This window comes from Aegilops tauschii, chromosome 3, assembly GCF_002575655.3.
Source record: "Aegilops tauschii subsp. strangulata cultivar AL8/78 chromosome 3, Aet v6.0, whole genome shotgun sequence".
Lineage (NCBI taxonomy): Eukaryota > Viridiplantae > Streptophyta > Magnoliopsida > Poales > Poaceae > Aegilops > Aegilops tauschii.
Genome location: NC_053037.3, coordinates 262,828,705 through 262,839,458, shown reverse-complemented (window position 1 = coordinate 262,839,458; position 10,754 = coordinate 262,828,705).

Below are 10,754 nucleotides of genomic sequence, written 5' to 3'. Positions count from 1 at the left end.
TTGCCATGAGTTAGTCAAGGGGTACAATAGTGATCCAGGAAGGGATCACATGACAATGGTCGAACTTATCCTTAGTATCTAGTGGACTAAGGAATCTTCTCAATTATGGAGGTGGAAAGGGGGTTCGTCGTAAAGGGTTACGTCGATGCAAACTTTGACACTAATCCGGATGACTCTGAGTAGTGAACCGGATTCGTATAGTAGAGCAGTTATTTGGAATAGCTCCAAGTAGTGCGTGGTAGCTGCATCTACAAGATGACATAGAGATTTGTAAAGCACACACGGATCTGAATGTTGCAGACCCGTTGACTAAAACCTCTCTCGTAAGCATAACATGATCAAACCCTAGAACTCATTGAGTGTTAATCACATGGTGATGTGAACTAGATTATTGACTCTAGTAAACTCTTGGGTATTAGTGTAACGCCCACGATGCGGCTATATCTCCCACGTGTCGAGGCACAACTTAGAGGCATAACCGCATTGTGGTTTTGTCGCAAGAAGGGTCATCTTCACACAATCCCATGTAATGAACAAGAATGGGATAAAGAGTTGGCTTACAATCACCACTTCACACAATACATAAATATAATTCATACATCATCCAAAATACACACATAGACCGACTACGGTCAAGATCCAAATGAAAAATAAGATAACCCCAAATGCTAGATCCCCGATCGTCCCAACTGGGCTCCACTACTGATCATCAGGAAAAGACACATAGTAGCGACCACGTTCCTCATCGAACTCCCACTTGAGATCGATCCCATCATCTACACTGACATCGTCGGCACCTGCAACTGTTTTGGTAGCATCTGTGAGTCACGAGGACTCAGCAATCTCACACCCGCGAGATCAAGACTATTTAAGCTTATAGGAAAGGATGGTGTAATGAGGTGGAGCTGCAGCAGGCAATAAGCATATATGGTGGCTAACATACGCAAAAGAGAGCGAGAAGAGAAGCAACGGATCGGTCGTCATCTAGTAATGACCAAGAAGTGATCCTGAACTCCTACTTACGTCATTCATAACTCAAACCGTGTTCACTTCCCGGACTCCGCCGAGAAGAGACCATCATGGCTACACACACAGTTGATGTATTTTAATTGGGTCAAGTGACAAGTTCTCTACAACCGGACATTAACAAATTCCCATCTGCCTCATAACCGCGGGCACGGCTTTCGAAAGATAATACCCTGCAGGGGTGTCCCAACTTAGCCCATCATAAGCTCTCACGGTCAACGAAGGATAAACCTTCTCCCGGAAAGACCCGATCAGTCTCGGAATCCCGGTTTACAAGACATTTCGACAATGGTAAAACAAGACCAGCAAAGCCGCCCGAATGTGCCAACAAATGCCGATAGGAGCTGCACATATCTCGTTCTCAGGGCACACCGGATGAGCAGTCCGTACAACTAAAACCAAACCTCAAGTTTCCCCAAGGTGGCGCTGCAAAGGGCTCTAGTTTGGACCAGCACTCAGAGGAACACTGGCCCGGGGGTTTAAAATAAAGATGACCCTCGGGCTCTAGAAAACCCGGGGGAAAAAGGCTTAGGTGGCAAATGGTAAAACCAAGGTTGGGCCTTGCTGGAGGAGTTTTATTCAAGGCGAACTGTCAAGGGGGTCCCATAAATCACCCGACCGCATAAGGAACGCAAACTCAAGGAACATAATACCGGTATGACAGAAACTAGGGCGGCAAGAGTGGAACAAAACACCAGGCATAAGGCCGAGCCTTCCACCCTTTACCAAATATATAGATGCATTAATTAAATAAGAGATATTGTGATATCCCAACATATCCATGTTCCTACATGGAACCAACTTCAACTTCACCTGCAACTAGCAACGCTATAAGAAGGGCTGAGCAAGCGGTAACTTAGCCAAACAACGGTTTGCTAGGAAAGGATGGTTAGAGGCTGACATGGAAATATGGGAGGCATGAAATAGCAAGTGCTAGGTAGCGCAGCATGGCAATAGAACGAACAACTAGCAAAGCAAAGATAGAAGTGATTTCGAGGGGTGGTCATCTTGCCTGCAAGGTTCTCAGAGTTGTCGAAAGCTTGATCCTCGTAAGCGTACTCAACAGGTTCCTCGTTCACGAACTCGTCTCCCGGCTCTACCCAAGACAAGAACACAAGCAACGGAACCACAATCAATCACGAGAAATGCACAAGCAACATGATGCAATACATGAATGATATGCAAGATATGATATACGATGCGTATGCGTGCTCCGAAAGGAAAATGATGAACAAGGCAGTAACTTGGCAAACCAAGCATGCCACTGGAAAGATGAGATGATTTCGGTCGAAATCGATAGAAAGATCACCGGAAACGGATGCACGGTTTGCAAATGACAAGCAAAACAAGAATGACACGAATCTGTGATTAACAGCATGATAGCACTTAAAATGCAACAAGTAACAATGCTACAGCACTCCAACATAGCAACCAAGCATATGACAACAATCTACAGGAGATGCTTGACAAAAGATGAACACTCAGCTACGGCTAGATCACAACCTAACAAGATCAAACAAGCATGGCAAAAGTGCAAAGAAATCAGGTTCACAGACAGTGAAATTACTGGACATGTCTGAAACAGCATCAGGTAGCAATGTTCAGAGCACGAAATCAACATGCTACAGGAACTTAACATAGAAAAACAAGGCATGGCAGTATTCTACTAAATGCATATGACAAAAGTCGCTTACTGACCATAAGCCAAAAAGGACCAGAAGATATGATGGCAACCTTGTAAACATAGCAAGTTTCGTTAACAGATCTCAGACAGCAGAAAACAGAGCATGGCAGAAACAATAATATGAAGGCATCTTTGTGAGCTTGATGCACTCACCACAAAGCAATGCATGACAAAACAAGCATACCTACAGCAAGATGTCATGTTTATGAAGCTATCCATGGCAAGAGCAAGTACATAGCATGTATGGAACAACTACAACAAGCTTGGCAAAATTGAATAACACGTAAACAATCTGCCAGAAATATTTTATAGCAAAAGTAGAGCATGATTGAGTCATGCTATGGCACTCCATAATTGCAAATAAGGGCAGGAATGGATCACTTACAACAATATCTACAAAAGATCCTTGCTGAATATCTCCAAAATATGCATGGATCTCTCTGTAGCATCAAGTTTACATGGCAACAAAATAACAGTAGACAAAGACTTGGAGAAATTACTCTCTGAAATCAGAAACATTACGGGGCCTAGTTTGCATGCTTGTGCTAGTCACCACAGAGATCACAAAAATACATGGCATGCACACTTAGAAAGATGGCATGGCATACAACAAAACACATGTAGAGCTCATGCCCATAAGATGCACAGATTAAATGATACAAAAATAACAAATCTCCAAGTTCTGCTAAGTAACAGCAGATAACAGCAACTAGCACTCTTACACCAGAGATTTGGGCATCAATATGAACTCAAATGAATATGGTGCAATTGAACAAAATGTAGAGCATCACTAGACGAACAATTCGATATATTACATGCGCAAAACGGAGCAATATGCAGAGAGTTACGATGCTATGAACATGGGCATGTGATGCAAAATAAAATGACAGAAGTTTCGGGGGGGGGAGAGAAAAGTCAACGCACTGGATTTAGATCGGGATCTGGCCGAAGCTCTCGAGCTCGACGGCAGGAGGAGGCGCGGCGGAGGAGAGGAGGCGCCCGGGCCCGGAGGGAGGCGGCGTCGGGCGCGGCGGCGGAGGCGGCGATGGCGGCGGCGGCGGCCGGTGCCGGGCGCGGCAGCACCGGCGGGGACGACGAGGCGGCGGGGACGGCGCTGGCGGCGGCGGCGCTGGAGGCCAGCGGCGGCCGGGTGCGCGCGGGGAGGCGCACGGGCACGGGGGCGACGGAGCTCGGGCCCGGCGGGCCTGCCCTGGGCCGCGGCGGGCCCGCGGTGGAGGGAAGCCGGCGGGGTGAGGTGGCGGCGGCTGATTCATCGGGGCGGCGGCGCGATTTCGTCCGGCGGCGGTATGGACACGTTCGCCCGCGGAGAGGGAGCGGGGCTAGGGTTGGACTGCGAACGTTAATCGGGAGAGATGCAAATATATAGGTAGAGGGAGCTAGGAGAGTCCAAATGAGGTGCGGTTTTCGCCCACACGATCGTGATCGAACGACCTACAGCATGGAAGAGAGTTTGGTGGGTTTCGGGCTGTTTAGAGAGGGGGTTTTGCTTCAACACACAGAAGGCATCTGTGGTTACCCGGTTAGCCGTTGGAGTACCAAACGACCTCCAAATGGAACGAAACTTGACCGGTGGTCTACCGGTGGTATACCAAGGCCACTTGACAAGCCTCGGTCCATTCCGAGAACGTTTGACACCCGCACACGAAGAAAACAAGAGGGGTGCGCCGGAGGAGGTGGGAGCGCCGGATTGCAAAACGGACAACGGGGAAAATGCTCGGATGCATGAGACGAACACGTATGCAAATGCAATGCACATAATGACATGATATGAAATGCATGACATGGACAAAAAGTAAAACGAAAGACGAAACCCGACCATGGAGGTAATATCATAACACATGGCCGAAAATGGCAAGAGTTGGAGTTACAAATATGGAAAGTTACATCCGGGGTGTTACAATTAGTCACATGGCGATGTGAACTTTGAGTGTTAATCACATGGTGATGTGAACTAGATTATTGACTCTAGTGCAAGTGGGAGACTGTTGGAAATATGCCCTAGAGGCAATAATAAAATGGTTATTATTGTATTTCCTTGTTCATGATAATTGTCTGTTGTTCATGCTATAATTGTATTAACTGGAAACCGTAATACATGTGTGAATACATAGACCACAACATGTCCCTAGTAAGCCTCTAATTTACTAGCTCGTTGATCAATAGATGGTTATGGTTTCCTGACCATGGACATTGGATGTCATTGATAACGGGATCACATCATTAGGAGAATGATGTGATGGACAAGACCCAATCCTAAGCATAGCACAAGATCGTGTAGTTCGTTTGCCAGAGCTTTTCTAATGTCAAGTAACATAGCAAGTAATGCTGACACGCACAGTACAAATGGAGGATTTATAACAGAGTAGCAATCACACACTTATTACAACGAGTATCTCAAGAGAGAATAAGTATGATAAATATGGCTTAAGGCCATCTAAATACGATAACAGCGGAAGACTTGGAAGATAAGTGAGTCCATCAACTCCAACGGCATCATTGAGTATAAGACCACGACCTAAGGCACCTTACTCGTCGTCTGAAAAGTCTGCAACATGAAACGTTGCAGCCCGAAACGGGTCAGCACATGGAATATGCTGGCAGAATAACACATAGAGAGTAATGAACAGAATAATCCTATCACTACATGCATATTTGGCTAGTAGAAGGCTCTATGGTTACTGTTTTGCAAAAAGCCAATTTTTCCCTACTGCAAAGGAATAAATTTTATTTAACTATCATGGTGGTTGTTAAACATTGAGAATGGTTGACAGCATTCTCAATCCCAATTAAGTATCATCATTAACCCAACAAAATTAATTAAAGTAACATGATGAGATTCACATGATAATCCAAGTACTAGATACTCAAGATGTCCATAACCGGGGACACGGCTAACCATGATTAGATTGTACACTCTGCAGAGGTTTGTGCACTTTTCCCCACAAGACTCGATCGCCTCCGCTTGATTCTCGCACTACATGATGTTTGAGAAACAGATGACCGAGACACAGTCTTTCAGAAGCGTTAGCACCTTACGATGGGTAGACCGGTACACCTACGTCCCCTACATCTGCTAGTCTACCACTGTAAGAGTTCACACAACTTAATCAACTATGCTAGAGCCCATAATAGCTTGTGGCTGCACACGGAAGTTTCTAGCATGAATAATCTCATGATCCCTTTGAACCTGGGTGGCGGTCCAAAAGAAACAGGCAATCCTGGAATACCCAGTTACCTCAATCCACCCAGATGTGAGTTTTTAGTTGCCTCCTTAAGTTTAACCATATATTAACAATCTCACATCTGTCATGGATACACTCAAACCCAATCCACGTCTACTAGCATAGCATAGCAATATAAGCAAACGTAGAAGTAACTCCCAAGGGTTTGATAATAAAACAGGTAATAGGTACTACCTCAACTACTTCCCAATACCCACAATTTAATTAGATCCTAATCATGCAATGTTTGAGGATTTGTCTAATGCAATAAAACTAGGTAGTAAAAGAGGTATGATCAAAGTGTTACTTGCCTTGCTGATGATCCATGAAACCTAGAGATTCGAAGTAGCAAGCGGCGCACTCCGGGTACTCTATCGCAAACAAACAAGCATACAATAAGCACTCATCAAATGCACACGTAAAACTCAAATAAAAGATCTAACCAGAAAGTTCAACTTAAGAACTCCGGTTTGCAAAAAGAATCAAATCAAACGAAGCAACGAAAGTCAAACGGCGAAAGAAACAAGCTTCGTGTACTAATCTGGATCTAAGTCAAATTTTACAGTAGCAAAAACTTGTTTGAGTTGGTTAAACGGAAAGAGAATTTCGAGACGAAACTCTAGGCGCTTGAATCGCCTGATTCCGATAAATGAGCAAAAATATAAACCAGAACGAAAATCTGATCAGAAATCGCGATCTGGAATAATCGCGGAAAAACCGACGAAAAAGAAAACTGACGAACAGCTAAACGAACGGACGTTCGTTAACAGCGACCAACCGACGAACACGTTCGTTAAAACGAACAGATCAGTGAACGTTCACTAATTAATTAAACAAAAAAATCGATCTAAAAAAACCTAGGGTTTTGAAAAAAAAATAAACCGAGCGGTTTTTAATAAAAAACCGGGCGGTTCGAACGGCTCGGCTACCTCGTCGGGACGGGCTCCGACGGGGTCGGACGGGGCTCCGGTGGGACGGGCGAGGGGCGGCGAGGGGCGGCGGGGCTCGGGCGACGTCGGGGCGGCGAAAAGGGGCTTCAGCGGCGGCGTACGGGCTCCGGGGCGGCGACTCCTTCGGGCGGCGGGGTCGGCTCCGGCGTCGGCGGGTGCGGGTCGGGGCGGGAACGGGGTGAGGGAGAGGGGCGGCGGCGGGCGGTACTTATAGGAGGGGAAGGGGTGCCGTGGGGAAGGGGGCAAGGCGGCGGCGACGTGTCCTGGAGGGACACGGGCGGCGGCGGGAGTGCGTCTCCAGGTCGAGGACGACTCGGGGTGGGCTGCTGGGCCGCGCGGCTGGGCTTCGGCCCAGTCGGCGCTCGGGCAATTTTTTTTAAATAATTCCGCCGAACTAAAACAAATCCTAGAAAAATAAATAAAAATCTAAAATGCCAAAATAAATTTTCACCATCTAATTAAAATAATTAGAACGAGATGAACATTTTCTTGGCCCAAAATGTAGTTTTTAAAACATGCAATTTTTCTAATGCAAATAAAATTGCAAATAAAATCCGAATAAAATCAAATATTTGATTTTATTATTTTTCCTCCAATATTTCAATTATTTTGGAGAAGTCATATTTTCTCCTCTCATTTATTTTAATATGATATATTTTTCGAAGAGAAAAATAATTAAAACCAAAAATCCTCGTTTTATTATTTGATAAAAATCAAATATGAAAACCGGGAAAAATCCCCAACTCTCTCCGAGGGTCCTTGAGTTGCTTAGGTTTTTCAAGGATTTGCCAAAATGCAATAAAATATGCTATGCAATGATGATCTAATATATAACATCCCAAATTGAAAATTTGGGATGTTACAACCCTACCCCCTTAAGATGAATCTCGCCCTCGAGATTCGGGTTGGCTAGAAAATAGGTGAGAGAGGTTCTTCCGTAGATCTTCCTCTCGCTCCCAGGTGGCTTCATCTTCAGTGTGGTGACTCCACTGAACTTTGCAGAACTTGATAACCTTGCTGCGGGTGACTCGGCTGGCATACTCGAGAATCTTAACTGGTTCCTCCTCATAGGTCAAATCACTTTCCAACTGAATCGCTTCCAGTGGAACTGTATCTCTCAGTGGTATCTCAGCCATCTCTGCGTGGCACTTCTTCAACTGGGAAACGTGAAATACATCATGAACTCCTGACAATCCTTCGGGCAATTCCAGCTTGTAAGCAACTTCTCCCATACGCTCCAAAACTTTGTATGGTCCGACAAAACGTGGCGCTAACTTTCCTTTAACTCCAAAGCACTTCACTCCTCGAAGTGGTGATACACGAAGATAAACTCTGTCTCCGACTTCGTGAACTCTCTCCTTGCGTTTAGAATCCGCATAACTCTTCTGCCTGGACTGGGCTACCTTGATCCTATCGCGAATCAATTTCACCTTCTGTTCCGATTCCTTAATCAAGTCTGGTCCAAACAACTGGCGGTCTCCAACTTCGTCCCATAACAATGGTGTTCTACACCTCCTTCCGTATAAAGCTTTGAAAGGGGCCATCTTCAAACTGGTTTGATAACTGTTGTTGTAAGAAAACTCTGCATACGGCAGGTTGTCGTCCCAACTAGATCCATAATCTAGCGCACAAGCTCTCAACACGTCTTCCAAAATCTGATTGACTCTCTCGGTCTGTCCGTCTGTCTGTGGATGAAAGGCTGTACTGAACTCTAGCCTGGTACCCAAAGTTTCATGTAACTGATTCCAAAACTTCGAGGTAAACTGGGTTCCTCTATCTGATACAATGGTCCTCGAAACTCCATGCAAACATACGATTCTGGTCATGTATATCTTTGCCAATTTAGCACTGGTGTAAGTGGTCTTCACTGGGATGAAATGAGCTACTTTCGTCAAACGATCGACTACAACCCATATCGAGTCATAGCCTGAACGAGTCCTGGGCACTCCCGTGATAAAATCCATGCCTAGTTTATCCCACTTCCATTCGGGTATCGACAATGGCTGTAGCAATCCTGCTGGCTTCTGATGCTCTGCCTTTACTCTCTGACATACATCACAAACTGCTACATACTCCGCAATATCCTTCTTCATTCCGGTCCACCGGAAAGTATCCTTTAAATCCAAATACATCTTGGTATTTCCTGGGTGAATCGAATACGGTGAATCATGGGCCTCTTGCAAGATCAACTTCCTGATCTCCGGATCATTGGGCACATAAACGCGGTCCTCAAACCATAAGGTATCGTGCTCATCCTCATGAAATCCCTTGGCTTTTCCTTTACTCATCATTTTCTTTATTTCTGCAATCTCCTTGTCTGTCTTCTGAGCTTCCCTGATCTTTTCCATCAAGGTAGACTGAATCTCCAACGTTGCTAAATAGCCTCTTGGAACTATCTCCAAACATAGCTCGCGAAGATCCTTGGCTAATAATTTCGGTAACTCTCCGGTCACGAGTGTGTTGAAATGGCTCTTGCGGCTCAACGCATCTGCTACTACGTTAGCCTTCCCGGGGTGGTAATGCAATCTCATATCATAATCCTTAATGAGTTCCAACCATCTCCTTTGCCTGAGATTCAACTCCTTCTGCGTGAAAATGTACTTCAAACTCTTGTGATCCGTGTACACCTCACAGTGGTTTCCGATGAGAAAATGTCTCCATGTCTTCAACGCATGCACTACGGCTGCTAACTCCAGATCATGCGTGGCATAATTCTTCTCATGGGGTTTAAGTTGCCGTGAAGCATATGAAACAACTCTTCCTTCCTGCATAAGCACTGCTCCAAGTCCTCGACGAGAAGCGTCGCAATAAACTTCATAATCCTTGCGTTGGTCTGGCAGAATCAACACTGGTGATGTAACCAAACGTTTCTTCAACTCCTGAAAACTAGCTTCACAATCCTCAGTCCAATTGAACTTGGTGTCCTTCTTTAACAGCTCTGTCATGGGCTTAGCAATCTTCGAGAAATTCTCAATGAACCTCCGGTAGTATCCTGCAAGTCCAAGAAAACTCCGGATCTCTCCAACTGACGTGGGTGATTCCCAGCTTGTTACTGTGTCAACTTTGGCGGGGTCTACTGCTATTCCTTCTCCGGATATAACATGTCCGAGGAATCCAACTTCCTTCAGCCAAAACTCACATTTGCTGAACTTGGCGTATAACTGATGTTCTCTGAGCTTCTCAAGTACCAAACGCAAATGCTCCTTATGCTCCTCTTCGTTCTTTGAGTAGACCAAAATATCATCAATGAACACTACGACGAACTTATCCAAAAACTCCATAAACACTTTGTTCATCAGGTTCATGAAATAGGCAGGTGCGTTAGTCAGACCAAATGACATAACGGTATACTCATACAACCCATACCTGGTGGTAAAAGCCGTCTTAGGTATATCCTGCTCTCGAATCTTCAACTGATGGTATCCTGATCGTAGATCGATCTTGGAAAATACCTTAGCTCCTTGTAATCGGTCAAACAAATCATTGATCATCGGCAGTGGGTACTTATTTTTGATGGTCACTTCATTCAATCCTCGATAATCAACAACCATCCTCAACGATCCATCTTTCTTCTCCACTAGAAGTATGGGTGATCCCCAAGGTGAAGAACTTGGGCGAATATAGCCTTTATCCAGTAACTCCTTAATCTGCTTCTTAATTTCTTCCAAATCCTTAGCGGGCATCCTGTACGGTCTCTTAGATATCGGTCCTGTGCCTGGCAAAAGTTCGATCAAAACCTCAATGTCTCTATCCGGTGGCATGCCTGGCAACTCTTCTGGAGATACATCGGGGTAATCCTTCATCACTGGTACTTCCTCATGTACAACTCCTGATAAGGAATTCACTTGAGTC